Raw genomic sequence first — 17,944 nt, 5'->3', positions numbered from 1 at the left:
GGATTGTGTCTCCCCATCCGTACTCAAGAGGAGCTATAAGATTTCGAGTTTGCAAAATATGACACAGCAACATACTTATCCGAAGATGTGGGGTATCTTCATAGATTTGCAATGGTGATAGAGATCTTCTATCAAGAGCACAAATGAACTAGCACAAGTCATGTGGTTTTTCGATAGGCTCTCCACCCCCCTCGACTTGGTGACCATTGAGGCTTTCTCTATAGTGGATCTTGAGGGGCACTCCAATCCATTATCTGGGATGCCGAGTGGGCATCAATATCTCCCCAGAGTAGCAACTAGCCCCTCTTCTGAGCATTCGAAAGAAGCTTCTATACTGGAGTTCAATAAGGCATTCATTAGCCAACCAAGTGGTGGCAAACCAAGTCCTTCTTGCCACCATGTGGTACATTACTTCTTTCTAGGCCTTCTCTCGTACTTGCATTGGTCAGGTGTAACTTTTTGTGGGCCGATAGTGATGGAAGGCCTACCTGGGCCAAGGTGGTCTAGAGAGTGATCATACAATCATGTCACACACAAAGGGGGCCTAGGCATCATCAACCCCACCACTTAGAGTCCTTCCCTCCTGGGCAAGTTGATTATTAGAGGACTTCTCCTAGGCGGTGAGCCTTGGAAGGATTTCCTCTTAGCCAAGATTTTAGTCCCTACTCTGAGCCTCATCAGGGGCCCTTGGCCGCAGAGCCCCAAATGGATCTTCACGGTGATGCCAGCCCAAGGCTTTAGCCTAGCTTTTGAGGATAGATTTGCTACCAGCCTACTACGAGGTTGGAATCACCTTAGGCCGGTGCTTCAACAGTCACTCCAAGGAGGGTCAGTCTCCGATAGCCCCTAATCTAGAACTCCTTGATCTAGAGCCCCGTGATCCAATTACATAGTGGCCACATGCTAGGGGCTAGGCCTCAAGTATCCTAGAGAGTGTTGTGCACAGATCCTGCTAGATTCCCTAGAGATTTGCTTGCGATCAGACAGCTGCCCCTAGAGGCTCAGGAGAGAGGATCTGGGATAAAGACAGACTTAGCTTCAACATGGACTCTGTTATTCCTCTGAAATGGCTGATACCTATCCTAACCCTACCTCCCCCCTCGGGGTGCAGTGGCTGGGAATGTTTACTAGGCATGATATTCTCTTGGCGGTGCGCGGATGAGAGCTTCGCCTTGCTCACCTTTGCGATTGGATCCCGTGGAAAATTAGAGTGATCACTACCCCCCTTGGATGAATTTATTAGTGGATGCACCTTGTATAGGGTGAGGGTGATCGAATTTCATGCACATGAGTGCACATTGACCCCCCTCCGACCTAGGTGTCCAAGGAGAGACTCTAACGTTTATGGATATGGGAGAGAAGACCCCTCTAGTGGGACCTGGTGGAGTGGACCTGGCGTGATCCTCCACACAAGGAGGAGACTCTAGGCACCCCGTTTTCTGCATATGCCACATAGCTAGGCCGCGTAGGATCTAGGTGCTCGAGGTCGAGGGCACCCCCTGCAGTTCTAGGACACTCGTAGTCTCAGGGCCTCATAGAGCTTTCTCTCTAATTTTTGGAAGAGGATCTACGACGTTTTCAACGTCGTAGATCCTCTTTTGACGTTTTCAACGTCAAAAGAGCACCCTCTTTTTGTGGTTTCTAGCACACAAGAGTTTGGTGGTTAGCACATGAGTGGCCATTGGCACGATAGACCAGCAACTTGTCCAAAAGGTGTGTTCACCCTCAGGAGTCTTAGCGACACTTTCTATGGGATTGCCCGAAGGCTCAATAGGTTCGATAGTGATTCTCGCCACATTTTCATGATGATAGGACCTCCACCCGTACATGGGACACTATCGCTTGGGCCACTGAGGCTAAGGTTGTCATGGCTTATGAGGAGAAAGGTGGGAGGCCCTTCAGGTCTCTCACCTTCGCATTTCATCAATGCCAGTCCCAGCCCCATCTACTGATCACTGGACTTTGGGTTCGTGCCAGAGATTGGAGATTTGTTGTCGGTGCGTCTGCTGTGATTCGAACCCAGGTCCCTGCCAAGGGAGGCGAAGCTCCTATCCACTACAACGCGTGCACACTTGTGACATAAACACATGTCCATAACACCTTATGGACATATGTCTTCAAATGGGCCCGTCTCACTGGCCATTGATCGGGTGATCGAGCCCACGGGGTGCCACGTATAACACAGGCACCCCGAAATATACCTACAGCCACTGCGTTCTACTATCCTTGTGCGCTACGCTTACCTTGCTCATCAACCTCCTCTCTTTCTCTTGCTACTCTGTAGGCTGCAAAACCCGCCCTTTGCTGCTTCGATTCTATGCTTGGTGCGGCCGTGCTCTACTCTCTCCCTCTCTCGGCTTTGCTCTTTGTGCTACCGTGCCCTCCGTCACGTGTAGCTCTCCCCTGTGTGCTCTCTCGCGAGCCCCTTGTCGTGGGGGGTGATGATGACTGCCTGCTTTATCAAGGTCATGGCCATAGCGATGGTCTCTCTCTCTCTCTCTCTCTCTCTCTCTCTCTCTCTCTCTCTCTCTCTCTCTCTCTCTCTCTCTCTCTCTCTCTCTCTCTCTCTCTCTCTCAAGCAACCTGAGACACACAAGTAAAGATGATCGAGACACACAAAAAAGAATACAAATATTCTTGATTTAAAATAATTAGTATTGGACCCTACATTGGTGCAGTGACCAAGGTTCTAGAAAAGAACAAAACCGGCTCCTCTTTACAACTCTCACTCTCACACTCCTAGGCTTGCCCCCTCTATATATATTTTATATTTTATTAAAAGCTACTATTTATTCTCTATCTCTTTGTCACTTTCTCTCTCTTTTCACCCTCTGCCTCTTTATCTCTCTCTCTCTCTCTCTCCAACCCTGCCCATCTCACTGTCTCTCTTTTCACCCTCTGCCTCTTTACCTCTCTCTCTCTCTTTTCACCCTCTGCCTCTTTACCTCTCTCTCTCTCTCTCCAACCCTGCCCATCTCACTGTCTCTCAAGCGCACACACACATGCAGATGTACGCACACGCATGTATACTCTCTCTCTCTCTCTCTCTCTCTCTCTCTCTCTCTCTCTCTCTCTCTCTCTCTCTCTCTCTCTCTCTCAAGCAACCTGAGACACACAAGTAAAGATGATCGAGACACACAAAAAAGAATACAGATATTCTTGATTTAAAATAATTAGTATTGGACCCTACATTGGTGCAGTGACCAAGGTTCTAGAAAAGAACCGGCTCCTCTTTACAACTCTCACTCTCACACTCCTAGGCTTGCCCCCTCTATACATATTTTATATTTTATTAAAAGCTACTATTTATTCTCTATCTCTGTGTCACTTTCTCTCTCTTTTCACCCTCTACCTCTTTACCTCTCTCTCTCTCTCTCTCCAACCCTACCCATCTCACTGTCTCTCAAGCGCACACACACATGCATGTATACTCTCTCTCTCTCTCTCTCGCACACACACACATACATGTACACACCCGCACATGCACTAATGCAAACACACACTCTCTCCTCCCACACAAACTATCTCACATAGAAATTCTATGTCTCTTTCTGTCTCTCTTTCTCTCACTCACACACACACACACACACACACACTCCCTCTCTCTTCACACACACTCACATAGAAACTCTCTTTATATTCCTCTCTGGTTACACATGCATGCACATAATCTCTCTCTCTCTCTCTCTCTCTCTCTCTCTCTCTCTCTCTCGCATTTAAATAGATATACACATATAATTTTAATTAAATTTTAATAGTGGAATGCATGGTGAGGTGTGCTCACTCTTAAATAAATGCATCTTACATGTAATGTCTCTCTCTCTCTCTCTCTCTCTCTCTCTCTCTCTCACACACACACACACACACACACACACACACAAACACACATACACACACACACATGCACATGCACACCCTCTCTCACATACACATGCACACACACTCTCAAATGTTGAAACTCTCTGTCTCTCCTCTCTCTCTCTCTCTCACACACACACATGTACACACTTGCACATACACTAATGCAAACACATACTCTTTCCCCTCCACACACACTCACACGTAGACTCCCATGTCTCTCTCTCTCTCTCTCTCTCTCTCTCTCTCTCTCTCTCTCTCCCTCTACAATTTGCATGACATAATTATTTGCTCTATTATTTAGAAGTAGATAGTGGGCATGATATACAACCAATGCTAAGAGTTTAAAAAGGTCAACTTATAGGTGTGCGACAGTAGACTTATATATATGTAGAATATGGTAACTATTGAGGCTCTAAGTAAACCTAAGCATTTTAAAAGAGTAGAAAATTGAAATATTTTTTTGGTAGGATAATTTTAGAGGCAGACATCATGTAGCCTATGGGTATAAATTTCAACCCACATAGGCATTTGTTTTCATGAAGGAAATTCTTGTTATGCAATATGAATAAGTGTGGTGGGAAGAAATTGTAGCCTATATCATGTACATATGTGGTGGTGGCAAAAATTCATAGTACGCATATGTTGATGTTTGATCCAGATAGCCATTATCATGAATGTAGGTGATGGTATATCTAAGAGTAGTGTAGGAATGAGCTCTAGTTATAATTATTTAGAGTACATGTGAAGGATGTTGAGAGATGGTATGTTTAAGGGTAGTGTAGAATAAACTCTAGTTATAATTATTTGGAGGACATGCAAATGATGCTAAGAGATGCAATCTTCATCGAGTTGATGCAAAACATCAACTTTTGCCAATGTAGAGGTAGGTCACCAAAAAACCTCTTCCTTAAGTAGTCCTCTCACTATTTGACCAAATACAATGAGTATCAAACTCACATCTTTGTATACCAATTTGTAATACATCTTTGCTATGTGTGCTCACACTATTACCCAAAACATATGCCACCCATTTCATTTATGCATGCCTTCAACCAACTTGCATCTTTACAACAACCGGCATATGCATCACTTGAGACATTGCATAAGGTAGCCATATTATCCTTGTCATGATAAACACACATAGGCAGCTTCACTCTTCTTTGATCCACCCAAATCACTTGAGACATTGCATAAGGTAGCCATATTATCCTTGTCATGATAAACACACATAGGCAGCTTCACTCTTCTTTGATCCACCCAAATCAAAAGGAAATTTACTTCCATTCTTTACATCTTCCAATTCACTCCTCTTTTATCCACCTAGGTCAAAAGGAAATCCATTAATCCCATGTGCAAATGCGTAAACATACATATATCCATCGTGTGCATAGCATCCACCCAGATCATCTGGAAATGAATCCGAACCACCCATGCTCATAAGAAAAGTACAATTCCTCGGGGTCAAAAGGACAGGCATCATCATCATCATCGTTGGAAGCATAGGTATAATGGCCATCCAATTAATTACCATCATAGACCTCCCATGAGTCATCTAAACTTATATTTCGACCAACACCATAGATGCTCTCATAGGCATTGTAACCCATAGCATATTCCACATAAATGTCCTCACATGGATCACAATCATTTGCATCCCCACTATCATCCACAGTATCATCATATGGATATTTAACACTTTTCTTATCTTCATGACAATAATACACATTGACCTCTTGAGAGTCACCATCATATGCTTCTTTAACACTTGTCTCATCTTCATGACCATAATACACATTGACCTCTTGAGAGTCACCATCATATGGTTCTTTAACACTTGTCTCATCTTCATGACCATAATACACGTTAACCTCTTGAGAGTCACCATCATATGCTTCTTTAACACTTGTCTCATCTTCATGAACCATAATACACATTGACCTCTTGAGAGTCACCATAATACACATTGACCTCTTGAGAGTCACCATCATGAAGATTACTATAATAGTCATCCTCTTCAATAAGACAATTCTCATCAAAAGCATCACTATTCCCATTATCATTATCATCAAGAGAATTATACAATTGTTCTTCATTAACCTCATCTACACTTGCATCCCCATGGTTATCGGCTGGTTCATTTTTAGCCACCCCCATGCACATATAGACATATCTTGACGTCCTCATTGGCATCACCATATTCTCTTGAAGAATCTTCATGGAAGTAAATTTTTTCCACTTCGATCATCACTTGCATTAGCTTGAGGTATTTGGTTCAAACTCTCCATAATTTTTCCAAACATTAGCAATTTCTTTTGCTCATCTCGATGCATCTTCTCAAGCAATTGGCTCATAATCCTTTGTTGATAAAGATACATCTTCTCGATCACTTGCACAACCCCTTGAGTCTCAATGGAACCTTGTAGTATATGTGACCCTTGATGCAAGTCAACATTAGTTTGTGCAAACTCTTGAGTATCTTATCTTGCATCTTTCTTTGCTTTCTGATCACCATCCCCATGCTTAACCAATTTCTTGAAAGTGCCCTTAGTCTTTAACTTTGACACCATCATGGGAAATGACCAACTTCGAGTTAGATTTGATCCCAAACTTTGATTTTCAAGCTCTTTATCTCTATAGAGAGGTAATGATGTATAGAATCCTTGTGTATGATCACTTTGACCATGGTCAATGTATAAGTGCTCTCTGTTTTTACTTTTTCAAAAAGTTAACTTGTGAGTAATTTGCAACATTCACCAAGCAAACGGAGTCCGATTCTTGATGTCTTTAGCTTGCTAGAATGGGGAAAGAGTGTACTATCCAACTAAGATGTCGAAATGGATTCAATCCATAAACCCTGATTTTTGCAGTAACAAGGTATTCAGTAGGAAAATGGGTGTAAGCGGATAGCTCGAGTGTCCGATTGGTGAGGTTAAAAGCTTGATGGGAAGCTTAGGGTATGGGGAACATAACCCTATGCTCACTTTGCCAATATATGGTGCTATTTTGGACTGGGCTACACTTTGACCTATTTGCAATATCTTCCAGTTGGACAAGCAATTGTTATTGGAATTGAATGCTTAATAGCTTGAATTGTAGCCTTTGGTATAAGATTTCAAGCTATGTATCACCCTTCAAATCAGCCCCTTTGATTAAGGACTTAATTAGAGTTTTAGGTTGCAACCACACATCTCCTTTGGAATTTGGACCAAATCTCAAATATCCTATGTGCACAATATATCAAATTCAACCCAATGGCTACACAATGCCAACATCTTTGCATCCCAATTTGTAACCACAAAAAGGTGATAATTTTAAAAAAAACACCAAAAAAAATAAAGAGTAATACTGGGCACATACAAAAAAGCAAACTCATAGGAGCCCATCAGACGTGCTAGATACTTAATCGTCACTCTACTAGTACTCCACTAACTTCTATCTATCTTACTAACTCCCCCACCCCCTCTCATTTCCAGAGAGACAGGAGAACCAACCAAGTGTGACAACCCCTCACCAATCATGTGAGGACGTGATCGACTTCAGGAAGGGAAGTATGTTAATCACATATTGGTTAACACATTCATATGACACAACTAAGTTCGTAGACTTATGTAATGGGCACCCGTGTTATATTGTAAATCCCATCATTTGATGAGGTAAATTCCCTAAAGATGCTCCCAAGTATTGAGCTTCAAAGGACAGACAAGAGGATCTTGGTCAGTTGGCCAAACCACAGAGAAAAGCCTTGTAACTACGTTTCGTGCGCCCCGGGTCACTTACTCCCGACGAGCGGCCTAGTGGGAAAAGGCTTGGAATTATAAAACCCAGTTTCTCTTGTTTGTAACTCCTCCTCCCATTTGTGAAATAGAAGTGGAGTGTTCTCTCGATCCCTCTCTCTTGCAACTCTAATCTACCATGTGTGGTGTGCTTAAGGTTAGGTTTTGGGAGTGATCAATGATAATCACTTGTTCCCTCTTGCTTCATCTCTCTCTTTCTTGAGTGATTGGGCTAACCAACACGATCCTCTTTCGAGGAGATCCCACAAGACCTTTGGGAGAGAGCTCGCATCACCCATTGGATTAGAGCAACCACCTCGGTGTGTGACAACAAGTGCAGGAGGATGGCAATGACAAGTGGCTATGATGGAGCTCTTGAGCCATGCTTAAGCTCAGCGGATAGGCAAATTCCCATGACACATTAGGGCAAGGTTTCCTTAATAGCTCCAAGGACTAATTTTGAATATATATCAAAAGTACTCATGTTGTGAAGGGAGCTACATGTGTGAGGGGGAGATTCAACCTAATCTTGTGTTGACGATGATGTTTAATTTTTATTATTATTGCTTATGCTATGGTTTTTGTGTTTAAATTTACTCAAGGATTTTGTCTACACTTATGTTTGTTGATATGTGCATGAGTTAATTTTATCAAGTTATACAAAGATCCTTAAAAAAGTTAGCCCTTAGAGCTAAAAATATTGCCTCATACAAAATTGGATCTTTTAAAAAATAGAGTGGTCGACACGTAACATGTGCATAAAGTGTGTAAAACTACAAATAGCATTGCCCAAGTGCAAGGCAGATAAATAATATATATAAATAATGGTGCATGGACAAAAAAATAATCATGGTAGTCATGCTACCATCAAAATACCATTATACATCCAAAAAGTGTCCCACATATATAGTCGACCATCATCATAGTTCATGCATACTTGGTATCACCTATGCCTCTTTTCACCTACTCACATAAAGATAATCACATCAGTGCTGCACAAAGCTATGAATAAACCAAATTACACACCAAAATAATCCCACACATAGCCATAAATATAAATCACACACTAACAATGATTTTGGTCTAAATATATCCCTAACTGACTATGGTGTTTCACACAAAATCACTTGTAATACTTAGTTTAGTAGAGGTGATATGTAGCTATGGAAAAACCTTTCTTCAGGCATCCTCTCAAGGGTGGTTCTTGAAGGTTACACGGTACATGATGTAGACATTACCATTCGTTGTTGTTTGTGATTTTTTATGTGGTTAACTATGGCCTTAGGTTATAATTGTTAAACATCATCTACTAAGTCTAGTGGTGAGTCATCATCAATAGGATGAGTTGAGTGACGTAGATATTACCATTCCTAGTTGGGTTTTTTCATGGTCAACTATGGCCTCATGTTATAATTGTTCAACATCATCTCTACTAATCCTGGCGGGGTGAGTCATGAGTAGGATGAGGTAAGTGGTCCACTAAATGGTCTCAAAAGGTTGTTATGAAAAGAATTATGAATGTTCTAATTTGAAGGTATTTCTAATCTATAAGCCACATCATTAATTCTTTTCAAAATAAAGGAGGATTTTTTTTTTGTGGTGGCGAGCATTTGGCGTAAGATAATCTTTTTTCATTTTAGCGAGCTTTAGTAGTATGGATTTTGCTGATGTGGACTTAATGTGTCCATGTCAACATGTGACATGGCATGTGCATGCATACATACATGGCCATGCACATGTGCATATACATACATGACCATGACCATGCACATGGACATACATACATACATACATACATACATACATACATGACAATACACGTACATAGATGCCATGCACCATTACCATTCAGATAGGTGGCATCCCGTAGGCCTTGCACAGACTACTCAAGCCATTTTTATGCTACTAAAGTGTTGTTGATGCGCAAAAATGCTTGTCCTTGGTGAGAACATGTTGAGATAAGGCTTTCTATGCTCCCAATCCCAAGAAAGAGTTGCACATATTCTTTAAATGCTTACATGCTCTCAAAAGGGGATTTGTGTTTACAAGAAGGGTTTCATTTGTTCTCCACATACACAAGGTTTCTCCATGCTTGGGAGAAACTACACATGTTATTTACATGCTTGTAAGGTGGGATGGAGAAGATTACCAGAAACCAAATGCTAGTATGTGCAAAAAAACATGTCCATGATCAAAACACCCTAAATCCAAGCTTTCCTGGTTCAAAAGGGGGTTGCATATGCTATGTAAATGCCTGAATGGGGTTGCATATTATGCTACATACATGCTTTAAAAGGGTATCAAAAGGGTATCAAAATGGGGTTGCATATTATGCTACATACATGCTTTAAAAGGGTATCAAAAGGGTATCAAAATGGGGTTGCATATTATGCTACATACATGCTTTAAAAGGGTATCAAAGGTGTCAATAACATGATCATCCCTTATACTTGAGAAGGCTTACATGTGCTATCCACATGCTCTACAGGCTTGAAGACGATTAGATACTGCCCTAGTCTTGGATTTATGAACGATGAACTACTGTGTAATGAAAGTTGCGGGCTTGAAGATGATCAGATATTGCCCTAGTCTCAACCATAAACGATGCCAACTAGGGATTGGTGGATGATAATTTGATGACTCCACTAGCACATTATGAAAAATTGAAGTTTTTGGGTTTCGAGGGGGAGTATGGTTAAAAGGCTAAAACTTAAAGGAATTAATAGGAAGGCACCAAGTGTGGAGCATGTAGCTTAATTTAACTCAACACACAAAATCTTACCAGGTCTAGACATAGTAAGGTTGACAGATTGAGAGCTCTGTCTTAACTCTAGGTTTGGTGTATGGCCATTCTTAGTTGATGGAGTGATTTGTTTGGTTAATTCCATTAACGAGAATAAGACCTCAGCTTGCTAACTAGTTACAGAAAGGATCCTCTTTGTGGACTATCTATGCCATTGAAGTTTAAGGCAATAATAGGTCTATGATGTCGTTAGATGTTCTCAGCTACACATGTGCTACACTAATTAATTCAACTAGTTTACCACCTAGGCTCGATAGGCTTGGATAATCTTTTGAAATTGGGATAGATCATTATAATTATTGATCTTCAACGAGGAAGTCCTAGTAAGCGATCGTGCCATGGCCATCTAAAATGCATCTACAGCACCATGTGGTGGTGGTGAGGCATAGAAAGGGTGGTCTGCTCCTCCACCTTACCCAAGGGGATCGACATTTATGGCCCATGTTGGCCTGATGGTGCATGCAACATCAAATCGAGCTCATGAGGGGCAGCCTGGTGGTCGGCCATGGGTTCCCCTTGATTTAAAAAAGTCTACGGTGTTGAGATATCGAGCTCATCTAGTGAGGCAGTGGACACTGATGACCCGCCTATGGGGGATAGGCCCCACACTTACACCACTGGCATGGTTGGTGAGATCATGGGTGATATGCGGCTAGTGGGATGACAGGTTGTGTGACAGTGGGATGACAGGTTGGCATAGTTATAGCACCAGCTCATTTAGTTGGGTTCACACTATAGAGAATCCTAGTATGTATTTGGTTGAGTACCTTTTCATATCATGTGTACTCTTATCTTTGTATATGGTGTGTTGAGTGTTGTGTAAAGAAGAAGAAGATTTTCAGCCTCTCACCTTGTGTGTTCTCTTTTAGGGTTTTGTGAGTGTGTGTGTGCTTGCAAGAGCTCAAGCTCTCTTCTCCCCTGCATCTTTTCATGGTATCAGATCCTGGTTCATGCTAAGGGCTGAGCTGCAAGCAAGAGAAGCACAGGAAGCGATTCGAGGGTAAGAGCATCATCTACTCTTCCCTATTTGTGTTGGCGAGTTTACACCCTTGTCAGGAGCTCTACGGGAGGCACCGGCAAACAATCTCTGATTGAAGAGCTTTCTTCGCGAGAGTAAAGCTATAGGGCAACTATACCGTTCTATTGGACAATATTTTCCAGGCCGAAAACGCATTTTGGGCACGTTAGGACCTCCGTTTTTTAGAAAGCATGCGATTTCGAGCATTGTAGTGGGGGTGTCATCAATTCTCTGCAGAACTCTAGTCCATGAATTTTGTTCAAAAAATCAAGTCAAAAAATTTATTTTTTGAGATCCGTAAGATGAGTAAATGCTTTGGACTCATTGCTGTTAGTCTTCATTGGTAATGAATGTGCATTGAAAACTTGAAAGGTTTTTGGCATGAAAAAATAGTTTTTCGTGATTGTGACTATCTCCTTCACGCGGCGAGAATTTCTTGAGAAAATCACATTAAAAAACTTTCCATTTTTTGATGGTGTTAAGGTGACTACATGTTTTGGATTGCTTGTTAGACTTCATTTGGTAATGATTTTCACACCACTTATGCCTTGGCCTCCACACTTGACCATGTCCATGGCCACCTTGTTGGCCTATTAGCCTTCTTATTTTAACCAATATGTATATGTCCTAATTATATAACCAAGTATTTGAACCCGCTTTATTACATTTTTTAAGGTTTATAAGGTGACTATATGTTTTGGACTGATTATTAGACTTCACTACTTGAAAGTTGTCTATAGCAGTGTAAAAAACCAAAGTTTTTCACAACCTCGACTATCTCCTAGATATTCACCTGTGAATTTCTTGAGAAAATCACTTCGAAGAAAATTTCATTTTTTGAGGTTGGTAAGGTGACCATATGTTTTGGACAAACTCTAAGACTTCATTAGTAATGAATTTGCACTCAAAACTTAAAACTTTTACGTGAAAAACCTCAATTTTTCACAACCATGACTATCTCCTAGATATTCACGCGTGAATATCTAGGAGAGTATCTCCTAGACTATCTCTAAGAGTTCATTGGTAATGAATTTGCACTCAAAACTTTAAAATATTTTGGCATGAAAAACCTCAATTTTTCATGACCTAGATATTCACACGTGACTATCTCCTAGGTATTCATGACTATCTCCTAGGTATTCATGCGTGAATTTCTTGATAAAATCAGGTCAAAGAAAATTTTATTTGAGGTTGATAAGGTGACTATATGTTTTGGACTCACTATTAGACTTTATTTGCACTCAAAATTATTATTTTTTTGTGTGAAAAACTAGAGTTCTCATTTTGGATCTACTTCACATTCTCATTGCTTAGGCATGATCACTTGTGCATCATCTAATATATGGTGAATGGCCATGATCGTCATTATCTCCAAGGTAAGCACAAAGTGTATATCTTGAGGAAAAAACCTCAAAAGAATTTAGTTTTCGAGGTTACTTCCATCACACTATCTCCTTACTTCCATCACACTATCTCCTAGATATTCATCCATGAATTTTGTTCCAAAAATTACATTTAAAAAATTTAATTTTTGAGATCTGTAAGATGAGTACATGATTTGGACTCACTGTTAGACTTCATTGTCAATGAATGTGCACTGAAAACTTGCAAGGTTTTTGGCATGAAAAACCAATTTTTCATGATCATGACTATCTTCTTCACACGAGAATTTATTGAGAAAATCACGTCAAAAAATCCAGTTTTTGATGTTGTTAAGATGACTACATGTTTTGGATTGCTTGTTAAACTTCATTGGTAATGATTTTCACACTCGCGTATGCCTTTGCCTCCACACTTGACCATGTCCATGGCCACCTTGTTAGCCTATTAGCCTTCTTATTTTAACCAATATGTATATGGCCTAATTATATGACAAAGTATTTGAAGCCACTTTATTACATTTTTAAGGTTAATAAAGTGACTAAATGTTTTGGGCTAACTGCTAGACTTCACTACTTGAAAGTTGTTTGGCATGAAAAACCAATTTTTAACAACCTTGACTATCTCTTAGATATTCATGCGTGAATTTCTTGAGAAAATCACGTCAAAGAAAATTTCATTTTTTGAGGTTGGTAAGGTCACCATATGTTTTTGACAAACTCTAAGACTTCATTGGTAATAAATTTGCACTCAAAACTTAAATAATTTGTGTGAAAAACCTCAGTTTTTCACGACCATGACCATCTCCTAGGACTATCTTTAAGACTTCATTGGTAATGAATTTGCACTCAAAACTTAAAAAGTTTTTGGCATGAAAAACCTCAATATTTCATAGCCATGACCATCTCTTAGATATTCACGCATGACTATCTCCTAGATATTCATGCATGAATTTCTTGATTAAATCATGTTGAAGGAAGTTTTTATTTTTGAGCTTGATAAGGTGACTATATGTTGTGGACTAGACTCTATTTGCACTAAAAAATATAATTTCTTTGCGTGAAAAACTAGAGTTCTTGTTCTGGATCTACTTCAAATTCTCATTGCTTAGGGATGATCATTTGTGCATCATCTAATATATGGGGAATCACCACCATGATCGTTGTGATTATCTCCAAGATATTCTCAAGTGTATATCTTGAGGGAAAAAAGCCTCAAAAACAAGTTCAATTTTCAAGGTTACTAAGGCGACTACATGTTTTGGACTCATTATTAGACTTTATTAGTAATGAATTTACACTTAAAACTTGAAAACTTTTGAGCATGAAAATCCATAGTTTTTCACCGCCGTCACACTATCTCCTAGATATTCATCCATGCATTTTGTTTTAAAAATCACATCGAAAGGAATTCATTTTTTGAGATCGATAAGATGAGTACATGCTTTGGACTCACTATTAGACTTCATTGGTAATGAATGTGCAATGAAAACTTGAAAGGTTTTTTGTGTGAAAAACCAGTTTTTCATGATAATGACTATCTCCTTCATGCGATAATTTCTTGAGAAAATCACATCAAAAAACAAAATCCATTTTTTGATATTGTTAAGGTGACTACATGTTTTGGATTGCTTGTTAGACTTCATTGGTAATGATTTTACACTAAAAAACGAATTGGCATGAAAAACTAGAGTTTTTCATAGCCATGACTATTTCTGCCTGATTTTTCGTCGAGAGAAAATCACATCGAAAAACTTTAATTTTTGAGGTTGGTAAGGTGATTACATGTTTTGGACTCTCTTAGACTTCTTTGGTAATAATGAATGTACACCCCAAGCTCAAAAATCTTTTTGGCTTGAAAAACTAGAGTTTTTCACGATCATGATTATCTCATAGATATTCATGCGTTAATTACTTGAGAAAAAATCATTTTTCGAGCTTGGTAAGGTGACCACATGTTTTGGACTCACTATAAGACTTCATTTGGTTAATGAATTTTCACTCAGAAAAAGTTTTGGCATGAAAAATGAGAGTTTTTTCCGGCCATGACTATCTCCTAAATACTAACACATGAATTTCTTGAGAAAATCATGTCGTAAAAAATCTCATTTTGATGAAATGATAAAGATGGACTATTAAAGCCCTCTAGAAGTGATTTTGAACCCAAAAATTTTGGTGTAAAAAATGAGAGTCTTTCACGACCATGACTATCTCCTACATAATCACGTGCGAACTCTTGAGAAAATCACGTGGAAGAAAAATTCTTTTTTTAAAGGTTGGTAAGGCGAATACATGTTTTGGACTCACTAATAGACTTCATTCGTAATAAAATTGTAATCAAAGTTTGAAACTTTTTTAGCATGAAAAACTATACTTTTTCACAATTGTGATTATCTCCTGGATATTCATGTGTGAATTTCTTGAGAAAATCACTTCACAAAAATCATTTTTTTGGGGTTGGTAAGGTGAAAATATCACTATGTTAGACTTCATTAGTGATGAATTTGTGCTTAAAACTTGGAAAAAAAAATTGGAAAAAAACTCCTAGGTATTCATGCATGAAATTCTTAAGAAAATCGTGTCAAAGAAATTTTATTTTTTTAGGGTGGTAAAATCTTCGAGATATTCATGCGTGAATTTCTTAATAAAATCATATCGAAGAAATTTTAATTTTTGAGGTTGGTAAGGTGAGTACATGTTTTAGGCTACCTATTAGACTTCACTAGCAATGAATTTGCACTTAAAACTTTTTGGCATGCAAAATCAAAGTTTTTCACAGTCGTTGACTTTCTCCTCGATAGTCACACATGAATTTCTTCAGAAAACCATGTTTTAGATTGACACTTAGACTTCATTGGTAATGAATTTACACTCAAAACTTGAAAATCTTTTTGGTGTGAAAAACCAGAGTTTTTCACAATCGTGAATATCTCCTAGATATTCATACTTTAATTGCTTAAGAAAATTTCATTTTTCGAGCTTGGTAAGGTGACCACATGTTTGGGACTCACTATAAGACTTCATTGTTGATGAATTTGCACTCAAAACTTGGAAAGTTTTTGGCATGAAAAACCAAAGTTTTTCATGGCCATAACTTTCTCCTAAATATTAACATGTGAATTTCTTGAGAAAATCACGTTTAAAAATTTTTCCGATTTGATTAAATGATAAATATAGACTATTAGATCCCTCTAGAAGTGATTATGAACCCAAAAAGTTTGGTGTAAAAAATCAAGTTTTTCACAATCGTGACTATCTCCTAGATAATCATGGGAGAAGTTTTTGTTTTAAAGGTTGGTAAGGTGACCATGTTTTGGACTCATTATTTGACTTGATTGGTAATAAATTTGTACTCAAAGCTTGAAACTTTTTTGGCATGAAAAACTAGAGTTTTTCACAGTCGTCTCCTAGATACACACATTATTTTCTCAAGAAATTCATGCGTATTGACTGTTAGACTTCATTGGTGATGAATTTGCACTTAAAACTTGAAAACTTTTTTGCATGAAAAACCAGAGTTTATTACGGCCATTGACAATCTCCTAGATATTCACGCATAAATTTCTTCAAAAAAATATATAAAAGAAATTTTCATTGTTTGAGGTTGGTAAGGGGACTATATGTTTCAGACTCATTATTAGATGTCATTGGAAATGAATTTGCATCACGTAAAAAAAAAAAAGAATCGCTTTTGAGATGGATAAGGTGACTGCATGTTTTAGACTACTTATTAGACTTCATTGGGAATGAATTTACACTCAAAAGTTTTTTGGTGTGGAAAACCAAAGTAAGTTTTTCTTCAAGATAGTCACGTGTGAATTTCTTAAGAAAATCACATCAAAGGTGACTACATGTTTTGGACTCACTGTTAGACTTTATTGGTAATGGATTTGCACTTAAAGCTTGAAAAGTTTTTGGCATGAAAAACTATCTTCACGGTCATGAGACTATCTCCTAGATATCTACGCGTGAATTTCTTGAGAAAATCACATCATTTTTTTGGAGGTTGATAAGGTGATTAACTGATAAACATTAAGTATTAAAGTCCTCTTTGTACCCAATACCTAATACTAGTTGGAAAAACATAGTAGAAACAAAAATGGCTTAAAAAGTTTATTTTTAGTGGTTACTGAAAAAACCGTTCAAGTGGAGTTTTTTGTCCATAAATTTGTTAGTAAATTTTTTAAGCATAACATAGAGCATACAAAAAATACTTCTAAACATATGGAATCCATCCATATAGTTATGATGTCCATTGAGTAAAAGCTGTCAACTATTTTAACCCCTTAGAGTGGGAGGCTGTGCAGTAAATTTAAGCCACTTTTGTGGCTATTTGGTAATATCTTGTTTTAAAATGTGGGAGGCTTCATGCAAGATGACTATCCAAAGTTTTCTTATTACTTATTGATTTTAGATTGATTGATTTCACAAGTTTCTCACATCACATGTGAAAGTTATATCTAAAATAAACAAGTTTTGTTGAATCCTGTTTTAGCCACTTTAGTGGCTCAAGCCACTTTTATGGCTCAATTACAAGACTATTGTTATACCCAAAAAATTTGGGGTGAAAAACCATAGTTTTTCATGGCTATAATATACTTTTCACGTCTATAACTATCTCCTAAATATTCATGTGTTAATTTCTTGAGAAAATCACGTCCAAAAAATTTGAGTTTGGTAAGGTGACTACATGTTTTGGACTCATTCTTAGACTTCATTGTTGGTAATGAATTTGCACTCAACACTTGAAATTTTTTTGCATGAAAAATTCCGTCACTATCTCTTAGATAATCACGCATGAATTTCTTGAGAAAATCACTTCAAAAAATCATATTTTGGGGTTGAGAAGGTGAATAAATGATAAAGATGGACTGTTAAAGTCCTTTAGAAGTGAATTGAACCCAAAATTTAAAAACATTTTGGCATGAAAAACTAGAGATTCTCATGATCATGACTATCTCATAGATATTCACGTGTGAATTTTTTTGAGAAAACTCACATCAAAACATTTTATTTTTTAAGATTTGTAAGGTGACTACATGTGTTAGATTATTTGTTAGACTTTATTGGTAATGAATTTGCTACAAGAAAGAGATCTAGTGAGCACTAT

The sequence above is a fragment of the Cibotium barometz genome, chromosome 29 (assembly GCF_041138505.1).
Source record: "Cibotium barometz isolate CiBa-2024 chromosome 29, ASM4113850v1, whole genome shotgun sequence".
Classification (NCBI taxonomy): Eukaryota; Viridiplantae; Streptophyta; class Polypodiopsida; order Cyatheales; family Cibotiaceae; genus Cibotium; species Cibotium barometz.
The sequence above is the reverse complement of the archived record's forward strand: the minus strand, read 5'-3'. Positions refer to the sequence as shown.